Genomic DNA, 17322 nt, shown 5'->3' with positions numbered 1-17322 from the left:
CCGCGCCCCAAGCTACAAGCTGCCTTATGAAAGCCTGAAGTGGGTCTTGGGTTCCTAAAACTTGTAAGAGTTTCAGGTCGTCTCTGAAAACTACAGAAGTAAGGAGTATCTCACTCTCAAGCTAATTCCCATTTAAATTCTAGTAATTTTCCACAATCCCCACTTAATTGCTCCTATCAGTATAATACAGTTGCTGGCAAGTCCTTTCCACTGTGACGTTGGAGGTACTTCCCGCTTCAGATTTCCAGGTGGCAGTTTGCTCCAACAACTTCAGTTCCACGATGGGTCCAAGAAATAGCCTTGGTTTCCAGTTTGTTTGTTTGTTTGTTTAAAGAATGGGAGTGACAACTTCCAGGCTCTTTAATTATCAGAGCTGAAATCAGAAATTGACAAAAACAAAATTTGTGAGGTCATAAATGTGAAACAAAATGTACGCAATACCTATATACTAAAAACAAAACACACTGTGGAAAATTATGAAACAACAAAACATTAGCAGAAATATACTGTATTTTTATGTCAGAAAATTCATTATTTAGATTTCCCTTTTCAATAAATTGATTTGTAAGTTCACGCAAACTCAATAAAATCTCTGAAAGTAGTATCCATGAAATAATAACTCCCCACTAAACCTTTATTCCAGCCTCTAGTAACCTGTATTCTGTCTCTATGGATTAGACTGTTCTGGCCATCACATGTCAGTCTAATCATATAATATTTGGCCTGTTTTCTGGCTTATTTCACTTAATATAATGTAATAAATCTTTTACTATCTCTCCCACTAGTTCCTCTGATCTGGTTGAATACTGACACATATAGAATAACCATAAATAAACTACTTCCATGGAGGCATAGCTTTTCCTAGTCAGTCTCTAACACACTTCGAAGCAGAATCAATAGCTCCTACATTGACTCTCCATGGACCTCATATATATTGAGATAATTGCTGGTGGTCTGCATATTCATCTCCTCCATTTGGTTGTGATCTTTTTCATCTTATTCCTCTTATTCTCCCAATATCTAAAAACTTCTTAATAAAAATTAATTAGCAAATTAATCAAGACACATTCATATTTAAGCAAGTGACTCAGTATAACAGCATCTTCTTTCCCATGGGGGATTTTACTTTTGTTTTTGTAAAGACAACTCTCTTTGTATCAGGCTCCAAGGCAGTTGTTTGTTCTTATTTGTGACAACCATAATCAAGTATTTTAAAAGATCATTAAAAATTCAAATAGTCTATACCACTTGGCTGCTGTTACTTAACTAGTCTCAGCTGAAGCACATAGTGTTCTCAAAACACCTGGGTTAACATTCACTCCAAAAACACAGACAACACAGCGCATTGCCAAGGACTTGCTACAACATAAATTCTAGAACATTCCTGTACTGTTTCCAGGTCACTATGTAATTCTTACTTTGCTAATAGTAAACTTTGCCTTTGAACTTTGCCACAACAATGCAATCTGAAATCTTCAAAAATATTCAGACAGTAGACACAAAAACTACAAATAGCCCAGAGGCATTATGTACCACCAAGTAAACAACCTTCCCATTGGACTTTCTATTTAACTTTTTGGAAATGACAAGCAACATACATGATAGAGCAACATTGTGATAAATAGCAACTTAAGTTTGCTGGAGCAGTGACTGACCATCAAAAAAATTTTGTGCTATTTAGTCTAATCACACTTGAAATGTTACAGTTTGTTTATTGATTTAAACTAGATATCTTTGACATAGGGCATAGGTGATCTTTCTTGTCAAGTTAATGTCCAAAGTATACTAGAAGGCAAAATTTATTTGTAATGAATTTTTCTTTCCATGCCTCTCCTTAAGAGCTAATAATGAAGAAACCCTGTCTTTACCCCACGGCACTTAAAAAGAAAAAAAGAAGGCAATATAAACCTTACATCCATAAACACCCTTCTATTTCATTCAGTTCAGATTCTCCCAAATGTGCATGTATATGTGTGTGCACATTTTTCATCAATGTCACAACTAAAAATCTCCCCATTACTATAATCTCCCTAATAGCAAAATAGTCAAATGGACATTCACACAGATTGTACTGTACTTAATAATTAAATTGTATTCTGTTGCCTTTTAAGATAATTTGCAAGTTTGTTATTTAAACTTATCCTATCCGTAGTAAATACTGTCATTGTTTAATTATTCCTGTCAAATTGTTAAGGGGAAGGATGTCCTAAAGGAACTCTGCAGAGTCTTATGGACTCCACCCCCTACTCCAGCTTTCTGTACCCTACACCGTACTCCAGTGATTGGAAACTACAACTCCCAGCAGTACCAGGGAGAGAACTGCGAGGACCCAAGGGCGGAGCTAGCAGGAATGGATTCTGGGACATTTGGGGGGATAAATAGGGCGTGATTGCATCTCGGCTCTCTCGATGGATCCCTCTGGAAGCAGCTCGTGTGACTCTGTGTGTTCAGTCAGCCTAGCCAGAAGGTATTCCACTTACTTTGTATCCCGCTCTCTTTCCCTGGGTTGTTCCTATTCCTTTCCCCTTTTGTAAATAAACCCGTTATTGACCCTTTTGTGTGCACCTGCAGTATAACTGAGTTGTGAGCTCACGGGTGAGGCCCCACAGACAGGGGACCCAGTCCACTCTGGGCTACCCTGTAACAAAATGACAGTTCCCCCATTGAGACTCACCTGGTTTCTCTGCTTTAGTGATTAGTCATCTATAAATGTCTACAAATAACTCTGATTGGTATTTTGTCTTAGTTTTTGTACAGCAATAAGGGTTAATCACCCAATCTTAAGGGTATGCAATTTAAAGTTGGTGCTAAAAAAGGTAAATCTCTATTTTCCTAAGTTTCGTGTAATTCAAGTGGTTTCCACAAAGGATAATTGTGCTCCCTGAGTATCCTAAACATATATGCTCTGACTTTTGAGGCAGAAATGTAAAATTCTTCATTTTTACTTTAAAGGGCGTGTATTCACAATTTGTTGATATTTGAACTCAGAAAACTTAAAACTCGCCAATACCATAGCAGCCAGGGACAGGGGACATTATCTTAATGAGCACCAGTTATTAATGGCCAGTACCCTTAGGCTGTGGGTGAGATGAGGAAAGGGAAGGAAATGCCTGTGTCCTCCAGTTTTATCCATTCAAGTCAGAAAGCCATATATCAAAAGTCTAAGGTGCCTTCCAATATTTCACTATCAAAGAATGACTGGCGCACGAAGTAAATTGACTTGATACTGAATTCCTATCTGTAACCTTCTATTTAAATAGGTCTCACAGTGATAGCAATGACAACAAATATCAACAATTTGCCCTTTCCTGTATCATTTCTTTTTTTATTTTTTATATTTGTCTTCTTTGGTCTTTCTCCTCTTTGCCCAAGCAATTCTGTGGCGCACATACACTTTTTCTTAGCTCTTTATCACACAGTCAGTCTGATAAACACACACCGAGTATCTCTACTGGACGTAGCACTTCACTGAACACTACAAATACATAACTCAAAATAGGGAGGATTTCACCCTTGACTCCTAGGAACTTAGCTTATAACTAAAGATCCCAGATAACCATCATTAATAAAAGCTGGAGCAGCTGGAGCAGCTTCATGCTAGCTGTGGCCTGTTTGTCAAAGCCCCATAATGGACAAATAATTGTAAGAACTCTAAGCAGGGAGAGAAAGCCCCCTTTACTTGATAAGGTGTTATCCTCCTGTACTCATTATAGAGCAGACATTGAACTTGATTCTATAAAATATGCCAAGCAGAAAAGCCCTTCACCAGCTCACCAACCATTTGCTTCACATCTATTAGTCCTAAATTTCCAACTGCTTGATAAATCCTTGGTGACTAACATCCCCATACGTATTTATCTAGGCCAGTGACAAGCATGTACTGAGCACATAGAAGATACACAAAACGAGAAGGGGTAAATGAACTTGCTGTGTGAATAAAATTTTAATTACCATGGCCAATTCAGTCATTTCATTTGTCATAAATTTGGCACAAATCATTTCTAAAAGAAAACATATGCAGATACCACATACACACACACATATCCACAGATGCAATTTAAATAAATTACTTATATTTGAAGAACGATAGATAATTAGGTATTTATAAGGTAGATCCTATATAATTCAGTTAAAGACTCCCCCACCCCCTTCCCTCCACGCTGAAAATGTGGATTTCAAGCAATAGCTTAAAATGATGGGTTCGCCAAGTTTTCTAGGGAGGGAGGATGAGGCAAACCTTCCAGGTACTACTTCTTCATTTCTTTCTTTATCAGTGGAATTTTTCAATCAGCCTAATCTAGCAGAACATTTTTTTCTAGGCTACTGGGATATATTTGTAGGAAACAACTTTCCCTTCACTTAAAGAAATAGGTTTAACTCCTTCATTCCTAGAATTCTACAACTCAGGGGAAAAGTGAGCTTTCCTGAGGTATTTAAAAGAGGAAAGAGAGATGAATCAATGTGGAAAATTAGATGAAGGAGTGGAAAATTGCATCTGCTGTGTAACTCTTACATACAGATATATTCCTCCACAAAAACCTGGAAATTCATTTAAGAAGGGTACCTGCAAAGTCAGCAGCAATTTTTAACAATGTCTTTCCTGCTGCTGACATCACATTTTTTCACCCCAATAATAAGGGAAAATTTGGATCCATTCTCCTTTTCACTCAATGCTGTTCCTTCCCTTATTGCATTTTCTCTATTGCTCTTCCCATGAGAGGTGATTGCATTACTTGTGGAATATGATGAATCACTTCAACAAGAAATACATGGCATCTGGTTAAGGCTCTTTCTAGCATATAAATTAAGCTTGAATGACAGCTTGGTCAAAAATTTCCTTTGAAACTGGTCCCTGTGTGGCAAGTAGAATCAGGTATTATCACTTTATCGGCAGGAGGCTTTTCCAAAGAGCTGACGTCTCTAACCTTTATTAGAGTGAAGTGGGTTGCTTCCCCACTGCACCCCAAAATAAACTGATGAGTGAAAGGAGAAATCCAGGTAAGGAAAGTGGAGAGATTCGTTTATAACTATCCTGACATGAGAAATACGATGAGGAAAAAAAGGAGTATTGCTAACACTGAATGATACTGCAAAGATTGCTAATGTCTATGAAATAATATTCCAAGGAAGAAACAAAATTAAATGTTGCCCCTCATTAATTGAAGCAGACTGGTAAATATTTTCCCAGTAAAGAAGTCTCTGGTGAAATATAGAGAAGCTAAACAAAAGATGTTTTGCATTGCTAATTTATGTGATTTTTTTCCTCCCACGATCAAGTTTATTTTTTCCTTAAATCTGTCTCTTAGAAAAGGTAGAAAAGCATTTGGCTTTCTGAAGTTCCCTTTACTTTGTTCACTCCATGATTCTTCATCATTTTAGTTGTGGTAGTAATAAACACTCCTCTGTCAGAAAATTGTATTTTTTCCTTAGAAAAGCCAGCAAAGGAACAAAAACATCAAACAAGGGAAGATTCTCCAACATTCCACATGATGGCAGAAGATCTTTTCCTTATTAAGTAGTCAGCGCTCACAGTTTTGTATTTTTCTATTAAAGATAGCAAGATAAGCAATCTCCCATATTCCCTAAGCCATTTTAGAGTAATTTGTTCTCAGGACAAGCCAGAGGGGTGGTGTGTTACCTATGTGCAAAAACAAGCAACCTGGGGGTGGGGGGGATTCCAATGTTGTCTTCCTCAAGTTTCCTAAATAAATGTTGTGATTACAAAAAGTGCTTTTCAAAAGTAACCTCAAAATGGAATCATATTGACTACATTTCTCAAACTTTATCATTTTGCTGTTTATTGTTATTAATCATAATAAACAAATCTTACAAATGTAATAGGCTGCTTTTCACAACCTCTTTGAAAGTGGAGTTTTTTTTGAGGTTGAACTTTTTTTTCAGAGAATCTTCTGATTTGCATGTGTCTCTTGTCTGATTTGCAGCACCTCAAGAAAGCAATGACCTTCCTCCAAACTAGAGAGTGATATTTCCTGTCTTTGAGCAAGAATTTCAAATACATTGGCTCTTATGCAGAACATCTCCATAATGTATAAATACAGTGTCTCCTCCTGTCTTTTGGCCAGCACTTTTATTATCTGCTCAGTTTGCTTGCTTTATATGTTTGTGTGTTTGTTTTAGTGACAGTGATGGTGAGATAAAGAATACAGTGTAGTTTCACTAATTGTCTGCTTTCCTCAATTCCTTAAATTCAATTTATGGTCTGTTCTTCTATTTTGTCCTAGTGGAGACAATGTCTACTCTATGAAGAGCAGTTTATTACAGAAGTGATGTGCATGTTGTAACTTATTGACTTAGATATGATATTCAAAAAATATAAATGAGCAAGCCTTAGTAAGGCAATGATTTACACAAATGCCTCCATTTAACTGTGGGAAGAAACCATCCCAGGATAATAATAACTTCCATTTTCATATTGCTTTTAGAGTGCTTGCAATATATTTTTATATCCACTATGGCATTTGATTCTCAAAAACACCTTACACAATGACTGTTACTGTCATTTCACAAATACTGTGATTGAGGAACAGAGGTTAACTTTTTCCTAAGATCATAGAGCTAATATATAAAAGGAAAGGAATTGAAATCAGAAATTCTAATGATTATGTCAAATAAAGAAAATGAAAGTCACAACTATATATACACCATAGCTATCTACATGATAATTTTAATTTTCATAGATTCATCCTGAATAGTTCTAACTGGCTGAGCTGATGTCCACTTTCCCTTACAATGGTACAAGATACGCTTATTACCTACAGAGTGATGGCAATAACACAAGCGTATGCATATGTTTAAGCCCACCAGATTTTTTATATTAATTATGTTCATTCTTTTATTTACCAATTGCATCTCAATAACACTAAAAGAAAAAAAAAGCCCTTTAAACTTGATTCTTCCGTAACCTTATGAAAATAGCAAAACAATTTGAAGAAAAATGATCATGAAAAGCTTCTAATGTAAGACCAATCAAAATATATAACATATACATGCTGCGAGCTACTCTGTGCTGGACTGTTTCACATCATAGAGATGTCATTCTCACTGAAATGTCAGTCTTATTGTTAATCACATTAAAATGACATGAAAGCATGAGACCGATCACTGGTTTCCTCCAGTAACTGCTCAGAGTTCCTAAATTACTGCAGAAGTAACCATTTCCAACACTTCACTCTGAAAGAATTATGTTACCTTCAATGCTTGTAATAGATTTAAAAAGTGCTGGGAAAAAACAATATTCTGTGTTCTGTAGGAACAAAACTATTAATGCTTATTAAGTGATTATTTCCCAATAGAAAACATTGATTTATCTAGCTTATCTATTATGTTTTTCTACTTTAACATTGTTAATAAAGTGGTAACAAATGAACCTAGGAAGTTGGCACAATATTAATGCACATATGAACAGATCTGGATATTCCTTAAATTTTAAAAAAAGGTACTTTTACTATATATTCCTAGAAGCTGTACAAATGCCAGAAAAAAGATAACCCCATTTAGTATGTTTATGTGGTTATTTAAAAGAAGGCAAGTTTCAGAATGCATATAAATAATAGGATCAGGTTATACTTCTCACACCTTTTCAGTTTTTCTGTTAAATGAACTTAATATGTTCCATGCTTTGTTGTTTCTTATAAGCATGTAGACTGTTAAGACTCTAGACCCTTCAAAGATAACTTAAACACCAGTTTAACTAGGATTGTTAAGATAATTAAAACCAGACTCTGTCACTCCAAAATATATTTTTTGACAAAAATTAGTTTCATGGGTAGGGTTAAGAAAACTGGGTGGAGGCTGATTCTAAAAAAAAGGTATTTACATAAAACTTTTGAAAGGGTGTGTATAGGAAAGCCCAGTCTCCCTATCTCTTCTCAATGCAGAAGGGAGAACTTAAAATTGATATGGCTTTGTTTATGGTGACTTCCTTGGTGAACTCCTTAACTAAACTCTTCCTCTGTTCCCCAAAGCTGAGCTTTTCAAAGTTAGAGTCTGAACCCAGGTGGATGAATTAATCAGTCATGGTTTATAAAGGAGTTTGTAGTGAAACATTTTTTTACTTCCCTCCATTAGCAATATCCTCATGTTTGTTTGTTCAGACTAAGGACCTAGAGGAGTATGAGATGATTTTCTTTGTATTCCAACAGGAGCTAGAACCCATTTTTCCAGACACAATTAAATCGGTTCATTAATAGGAAATTTTACATTTCACGCAAATCTCCACATTTATAATCCAGAGGCAGTTTGTCAGGAAGTTGTATTTACTGCCTAGATTCATAGATACCAGAAAATAGTATGGCTTATTAAGAAGCTTTTGCTGAAAGTCTAAACAATGCGTCTAGAACTCAGGTTTCTATCTGCAATTTTAATATTTGAACATTCCTTCCAAACACTAATTCTCAAGGAAGAAAACAAGAAAATAGAAGACAAGACAATGAGAGACAAACTATATAAAAATGTACCTTTCATTTTCTTGTTGATGAAACTTATGCATGGAAATTTGGAAGGTTTTTTCCCCATTACATTGTGTAAAATTGGATGACTTTTTTTGTCAGTGTTATAACTTCATGCCTCATAGCAGTTATACTCCCTACAATCCTCCTTCAATATCCCATTTATAGCTGAGGAAAAATAATCAGGAAGTAGGAGGGTATATCCAATTCCATAACATTTAATATTCTGTTCACAGAACACAATATAAGTTTCCCTGCTGAAGGTGTCTTTGGGTTTAATTTCAATAAAAGAGCATAGATTTTTTTTCAAAAAATGTTATTTTTAGTTAAATATTTCCTCAGTAAAAATCAGAGATTTATACTAAGACCTTGATGAGTTATAAAATGGTCATTGTTTCAACCACCTTTCTCTGTTCCTCAGTATTTAGATGTTGTTTGGTCATATGAATTTATTGGTATTAGGATAGAGTACAGATCAGGGAAACCTTACAGCCTACCATCACTTAAATTATTCATTATAGATTGGTGGGAATGTGGACTTCAACCTCTTCAACCTCTTTTCAGCAGAAAAGAGAATGGCAGTTTCTCAAAACTTAAATAGATCTACCATACAAACAAGTACTGTACTCCCAGGTGTCTACTCAAAGAATTCAAAAACACTCATTTGAAGGGATATATGCACTCCTATGTTAGTTGCAGTCATATTTACAATAGCCAAGTTATGGAGGGGAAACCTAAGTACCCAAAGTGAAAGGAATGGATATAAACTGCGGTGTATATACATAAGAGAGTACTACTCAACTATTAAAAAAAAAGATGAACTCTTGCCATTTATGACATTGGTGGCCTGGAGTAGCCAATGTCAAGTAAAATAAGTTAGAAGTTGTAAGACAAATGCCAAATGGTTTCACTTATATCTAGAACACAGAGAAACAGAGTAAAGGGTCAGACAAAACCAAACCAATAAACAGCCCTTGACATCTGACAGCAAAGCGGAGGCAACCAGAAGGAGGGGAGGGGAGGGCTGAGCAGGCGTAGGGGAGGGGAGAGGGGAGGGGCACTGAAACATGGTGGAGGATTATTAGGACTTTGGTGGTGGACATGAGGTGAGAACATTCAATTGTAGAGCATTGAGCTTCTAACCCCTAACACAAATACAATGAAATAAATTAATTTGCCCTCAATTAGTGTAATTTGGGGGGAAAATGTGCAGTTTAGGACTTTTTTCATTCCTGCTGCTTTTGTTGCAGACTGTTGACTAAACATACATGTTGTAGACACTTTTTTGGTTTGATGCCTATGGTTCACAGCTGGTTTCACTATCTTAAAATTCTTTAAAAAATCTGATTTTTTTTAAATCAGAGTTTTCCTAAAGTTAAAGAAGTTATTACTTCATTTTAAGCAATATTTAAAAAACATTTCTAGTAAGTCTTAGTTATCTTTTCAGAATACTAGTAAACTTAAAGTAGAATTTAATTTAGAAAACTTGCATGCTTCATTTCATGTGTCAGCGTAAAGTGAGACACAGCAGCGTCTATCTTGGCAGTATTTACCGCATAAAAATTTTATCTTAAATTATGATTTCAAATTCAGGCTGATGTCTTATTGTATTCCCTCTGTTGCCACCTAAATCCTTTAATCTAATTTAAGAAGTATTATTGCTTGAGTACTTGTCATGATAATGGAGTGGAAAGAATGGAAGAGAAGGGAAGGAAAGAGAAGAGGACAATGTTGGAACATTTTTGGTCTTAGATATGTATGTTTGTCCCCAAATATGCTATATGCCAAATTTCTTTTGAAAAATTTATCAATATTTTCATATTTTATTTCAAAACAAAAGAAGCAGAAATCATTAGCAATATTGGAATTGCAGGCTTTTTTTTTTTTTAATTGAGGTAACATTGGTTTACACCACTGTGTGTGACTCAGAGGTCTCGATCACACCTCTTCGGATGTATGTCACTGCACCACACCCACCATTGAGGCACCCTCCACAGCCTGCGCTTTGCTCAGCAACTTCCCCTTCTTCATCAGAAGAATTAACTCTACAGCAGATTTCTGGAGTTGTTATGGGGCTGGATTTGATCGCAGCCATTTTAAACGTCACTTTGAGACTGTATCTGTCCATGTGTACATGTGAACAAAAGTCTTGTGCATGAGCTTATAGTTAGTGATCTTCCTAGAAGGGACCTTGAAAGCATACAGAGCCCCTCTCTTTAGGCAAAGAAGGTGATACTGTATTCATATTAGAGATAACACAGCTAAGGAATTGTTTCTAAATGGTTTTTACAGGGCCCCCAAGAAACTCTCTTCCTATTGACTTCATTTATTTGAATGAAGTCAAACTACTAATTTTATAGGAGTTTTTACCTTTAGAATGAATGGGGGCCTTTGATTTAACTATCATGATTTACAGAACTGAATTCTTATATGTTAAATAATAAGCACAAATAAGAAATAAAAACTAGTTCTGATTTTATTTGATTCATGTACAATTTTTTTTTAAAGATTTACTCATACAGAACTGGGGTACAGGCCAGAGGTGCAGGGCCAGTGAGAGGATTCACCAGAGATAGAGCGGGGAGTAGAACAGGTAGGTTAAGGAAGTACACTGCTGAGGGGAGCAGCGGCTGGTTCAGGAGAGGTCTGCTGCACCATGTGGGTCACCTCTAAGTCGTGCAGGGTTTGAACTCATGCTGAAGAGGTTTTAGCTTTTTAGTGCTGTGCTTTAACCTGCTGAGCCACCAAGGAGCACCCCAATTTTTTTAAAAATATTTATGTATGTAGAACTGTGGTACAAGCCAGAGGTGCCAGGCTGATGAGAGGATTCACCAGAGACAGAGTGGGGAGCAGAAAAAGCAGGTTGACAAAGTACACTGCTGAGAGGAGCAGTGGATGGGTCAGGAGGAGTCTGCCAGGTCATGTGGGTCACCTCACTGGCGGGGATCGAACTCAATGCTGAAGCAGCTGTGGGGGCTTCATAGTGCTGTGTTTTAACCCATTGTGCCATCAGAGAGGACTCTGTTTTATGTACAAATTTGAAATGAGAGCACTAAAGGGAAAAAGTGATATGTATAGAAGTAGACAGATTTAATATCTGAATATAACAATTTTTTTCTGACTTCTGCAAATATTGTTTCTTCCATTAGTGAACCAACTATTTTGTTATGACTATGTCCTCTCTAGAATGTGAATCTTTCCGTCTAAATAGAGTATTAGATCAATGGGAATTAACCTCAATGACTGACATAACTTTTTGTGCATATAGATGCTTGAAGTGGATTTTATTGATTCATAGGTTAATAGATGGTTATTATATATTGTACATAATATTGAAATGATAGTATTCAATTCTCAAAATGTTTATATTTAATATTCTTTAAAAATGCAAAAATAATTGTGAGAAATTAAGTAAATAGCAAAAGTAATTTTGCTTAACAAGATAATTTACAAAACAATTCTCCCTGTGCTTGAAATTATTTACTTAAGTACTTTTAAGCATTTTTGATCAAAATTTATCTTTCCAAAGAAAACAGTGGGATGTATTAGGCAAAAAAAAAAGGTGTAAAATAAAATATTGACTCTAGAACTCTCAGAAAATAATCTTTCAGCTTTGCAAATAATAGTTTATTCCCTACAAGCAATATTTAAGAAAGTCATTTTAATTAAAATATTTAGAAATGCATCACAAATTGCTCGATATTATAAAAAACAAAAAGCATATTGAAAGGAATTTAGGTCCCCTAAGAGGCTCCCAAAACTTTATTTATAATGATTTTTTTTCCTGCTTTTTACAATTACTTCTCCTCCCTTGAATGAAGAAGTCAGTTATGTATCACTTGTTGCTGTCATCAGTGCAAGTACCAAGCAGTAAATTTCTTCTACTTAATTTCTTGACTGTAAAAGGCAGTTAGTCAGGTTTATTAAATTTGCATGTGAAGTATTTATAAGTAAACAATGACATTTTCAGGGGTTTTATTGTTTTACTATTTTTTTAAATGATCATTTTATTTATTTAATCACTTTTTGTGTAGAAGAACTGGGGCATGGAAGGTTTCACCAAAGACAGAGTGGTCAGCAGATCCACTGTAATACTCTGCTGAGGGGAGCAGAAGGCAAGACAGCTGAGGTCTGCTATATCATGTGGGTCAGCTATACTGCACGGGGTTGAAATTGGGATGTTGCAGGGATCACATTGAGACTTCACCCCTGGGCCATCAGGGAGGCCCCAGCAATGACCAGTTTAATACAAAAACCATAATCACTTAAAAGTGAACCACTTTTGGGACCAGAGTTAGGAGAATCTAGAAGGTTCTAAGTATCAACGTGAGGTGAAGGCTCTTGAAGGGTCAGAAACTCAGCACCTTCCTGACCATCCTTCCCAGGCTCTGAGATGCCAGTTGGTCCTGGACATCTCTGGCTCCTGCCTCTAGACTTCTTTAAGTCATTTCCAAGTGGGAATATGGATACGGAGATATAGCTCTTGGAAGTTAGGCTGGGAGGGACAGATAGGGGACAGCCAAAAGGCTGCTGCTGTATGGACTACAACACTCTAATCCAGTCAGACCACTAAGGATTTGGAGGTTAGCATCATCATTACATAGTAAATGAATTTTAATTGCTGAGCTTTGTGAGTTGGATTTGACTAATAGGTCACCAGTTTTAAGTCAACTTACATTCTTCTATGTTCCAGGTATAAAAATTGAGAAAATATCAACTTTTAGAATAACTGAACTATAACTGTATTTGATCCCAATATTAAATAAATTCCACCTGCCTGATAAGATGTCTATTTCTACTCCATTAAAATAGTCATTCCATTGAAGTGTTCTGATGCTGGCTAAATTAAATAATGGAGACAGATTAATATTGATTGCTATTCATTCCTAAGTGTGGGTATATACTAATGGATCTTGGCTGATTGCACATTTTGCCAACAACTCCCCAGCCCAAGTAATTATCACCTATGCAAAATTGCCCCATCAGTACTGTCCAATTTCTGATGATAACCTTTCTTCACCCTTCCCAAATTCTCCAACTGCTCAATTTTCTTCATCCAATAAGCATACTTCCTTGTTTTGCTACAAGTTAAGCTACTGCCAGCTTAAATATTTCCTTAACTCTGTTGGTATATCGTTGGTTGGTAGAGGGCTAATGGAATCGGCTTTTGTTTGAGCATGTTAGCAAGATTTGTAGATCAGAAGTCAATCCATTAGTTATAGGACAAGGTGTGACAGTGAATATAAAATTCAAATTTCTATTTGTTTGCAATGGCAATTGAACCTTACCATAATATTTGTAGTAAAATTATTCCTTCTAATTTACTCGACTTCCACAAATAATAGTTGTCCTTTTTAGAGTGGTTCTATTTCCTGGCACCTAATCTGTTTCATGACCTAGCAATCTGTTAGAATATCAGGATTGTGGAAGTCAGTTTTTAGTGAATTTAACACTGTGCCACAAACTCAAAACACTGCTTCTTTTTTCATAGAAGTAAATTCAATAAACTTGTTTGGAAGCACCATCTTTAGTAACCAACACTGGAATCTGAAGTTTTGACATATTTGGTATTTCATATTGTTGGCACACAGGGCTCCCCTCAAAAAATGCCATGAGCCTCCTTTCTATACCTCTCTCTAGGTGCAACTGAGGAAAGATGTACAGACAAGCGAGGTTGGGAATTTTAGTGGCACACCAATGCTATGTTATTTTAATTCCTTCAAAGTTCAGTAGGAGCTAAAGATGGACATTCAAGTAGATGGTATGTTATTTTGGGTCAGGAAAGAGCCACAAACTATTGTGAGTTCAATTAATGCGAGGAGGAAAAAGAGGAAGAAGGAAGAGGGAGAAATGAAAAGCCAGGGAGGGTCAATCAGTAAAATCATTTAGGAATGGGAAGGATTTAAGATAATCCTTGGAAAGTAGCCTTCAAAAGCAGCTGAAGGTAGAGAAGGGGAGGGAACAGGACACTATTTCTTCCGGGAGATAAATATGCGTCAAGAGGAGTAGGCGAGAATGATAATGGCAGGTCACCTTCCCTGGCCACATGACTTCCCTGTGAGTCCTCAGTCCCCTGCAACATCACACACTTGCTCTGCTCCCACCCAGTCACTGCAGCTGATATGGCAAAGGGCACTGGTATCGGCATCTCGAGAGAGCGTCATCTTTGCTGGCACCATTCAACTGCTACCCATTTGTGACTGAGAAAGAAAACGTTACAAACTTGGATTATTTTGTTATCAGCACCCATGAGGAACAAGTTTGGTGCTCTATTCCAACACTTTTCTTTATATTTTTCTTTAAATAAAGGTGGAGAAAGCTTTCAGTGAATGTGATCCAGGTCCCAACCCTCAGAACATTAACGTTATGACCTGGCTACTTTCCAGCTTCACCATGATAGAAAAAAGGCACCCTCCAATTTAATAACTAAATTAATTTTTTCCTCCCACAACAGCATGTGCAATTATTAAAGTCAGAAAGATCTTGGCAGCCTCTTGCACTGGTAAATAGAACGTTGCTTTCTCATCATATGATTAATTAATGTTCCTGATTCAAGGAGATATGAAATCGCTTTACATTCCTTGTGTTATTGAATAACCTAATGTGCACTATTGCTCAGCCACTTTTACATCCATGAAGTTAAAAATCTAGTAATAAGCCATAAAAGCCTAACTTTGCTCTGAAGCACTGTGTAAGTTAAGAAAAACAAAGGTGGAGGCTGAATGGGGGAGAGAAGAAAAGGAATCAGAAAAATAAAAGTTAAAAAGGAAGGAGAATCTGTATTAGCTCATCAATTATTAGGGAATCTGTTTTTTACTTCCTGCTCATAGTGGCAGTGTTACGTGGTGACTTCTTAATGATCTAATTTCTTATTCTTAAGTCAGAAATAATAAAGTAAAAATATCAGTAACCAATAATGTGATCCTTGGAAGCTATAACTGATTGGCCCCTGTACCGATTGTCAGGGAGTGGTTATCTTCAGGCTTCAAACCACATAAGCAATTCTTCACATTTAAGAGCATTAATGTGACATTTTGAAGAACCCAAAGGGAAGAAGTTATAGAATATATAGTTTTCATTTCTAATTTACATATATTCTGGATCCAATAAAAAAGGGGATACTATGTCATCTAACAAGTTGTCTCTTTTATTGCAAAAAAAAAAAAAAATCACAAAAAGACAAGTTATATGCCACCTCTCCTGCTCTGCTTTTTCCCCTTAAGGAACTGAATCATAGTTAACATATTCCATCCAGCAGGAGCAAATATCTCCCTCACAATTAAATAACATAATAAGCCTTTCAAATAGAAAACTAACACATTTTTTCAAGAAACATGCCCTCTCTGTCACTAGAGAGTTGGAAATCCATCCTTCAGAACCACCTACTTGACTTCAAAGACTCCCATTGCTCAAGAGCAGTATGTAGCTCCCCAATGAAGAACTTCACAGACCCAGGAAACGACCTCATCCCTTCAAATGACTAACTCTGCTTATGGATGGTTGGCAGAGGAAGAAATTCAAGGAGAATGATAAATTGTGTTGCAAGCAGAAACTTAAAAAAGTCCAGAAAATTGCCAGGAAATAGTAACCAGCATGTGTAATGTTAAAGAAAGAAAATGCATTTATCTATTTTTAAACCACTTTCCTAGTCTGTCTTCAATATAATATACATCACAGAATCACTTTAAGTTTGCTTTTTTTTTTTAAACCAAATAGAGATGCTTTCAAATGGAAGAGAATACCCATATATAAATAACATGAAAGAAATAGACTCTGACACTGTTGAATAATTCAGGAATGTGCTGAAAAGATTTTGAGAATTCTGCATTCACAAAACCCTAACATTAGACCCTTAATGTTGCTTTCTAGTTAAACTCCTTGAGTACTGATGAGGATTATTGGATTGAGCTAAAATAATTGGTAACAGTCATAGAAGGGAAAGATGATTCTGGCAAAAAAAAAAAAAAATGACAGTTTTGGTTTTCTCCCTTCATTTCTTAGTAAGTTTTGCCTAATGGAAGCACAGGCTTTGTAACCACATGGACTTTACAGAAATATTATGTTTCTGAATCTTCAATTATACTGCTTATTTCTATTTCCCTCTCATTCCCACACATTTTGTTTCCCTTCCTCCTTAAATACAGAGTTTTACATTTCTTTACTTTCTATGATAGTTAATGTGTTTTAATCATTCTGTGAATTTTAAGTAAACATAGAAAAATATATAATGCAGGAATTAGTACTTATTTTCTATTTCCTAAATTTACATGACTTCAAAAATCAATAAAAATTTTAAAATCTGACAGCATTGTCTAATTTTGGATCAGGTAGTATGAATCTCTTCTAAGTTCAGCCTAGAATTTCTGTATGTGTGGCTTAAGGAGAACTTTTCATTGTTCTTGAATCATTTTCTCAGTGTTAAAGGAAGTAATACTTCACAGGAAAGCCTATAAGACAATGATAGATGAGATTTTTTTTCTCTTGTAGAAATAAGTTGTTCTGAAAATTCAAGACATCATTATTACTCACACTAATTAAACTATTTTGATAGTAGAAGATACTGTATTTAAACTTCTGTTCTCATCAGGAAAGCATTCAAACTAAGATTGGAGACTCAAATAATTAAAACCCAAGGTGCAAGAAATAAGTGTCGAATTAAAATGTGTGATATAGCGGGTTATTTTTCTCTAGAAAAATGTCTTCTAATTTCAAATACATACTGTGTTAGTATTCATGAAGTACATTTACTCATACTCTATCTAATTATGGATCAAAAGTGGTTCTATATCTAAGGTTTCATTAAGCAGAATCTCTGAGCTTAGCAGTATGAAAACGAGTTCAGAGATAGGTCTGT

This window comes from Condylura cristata, unplaced genomic scaffold, assembly GCF_000260355.1.
Source record: "Condylura cristata isolate star-nosed mole 26May11 unplaced genomic scaffold, ConCri1.0 scaffold00030, whole genome shotgun sequence".
NCBI lineage: Eukaryota > Metazoa > Chordata > Mammalia > Eulipotyphla > Talpidae > Condylura > Condylura cristata.
The sequence above is the reverse complement of the archived record's forward strand: the minus strand, read 5'-3'. Positions refer to the sequence as shown.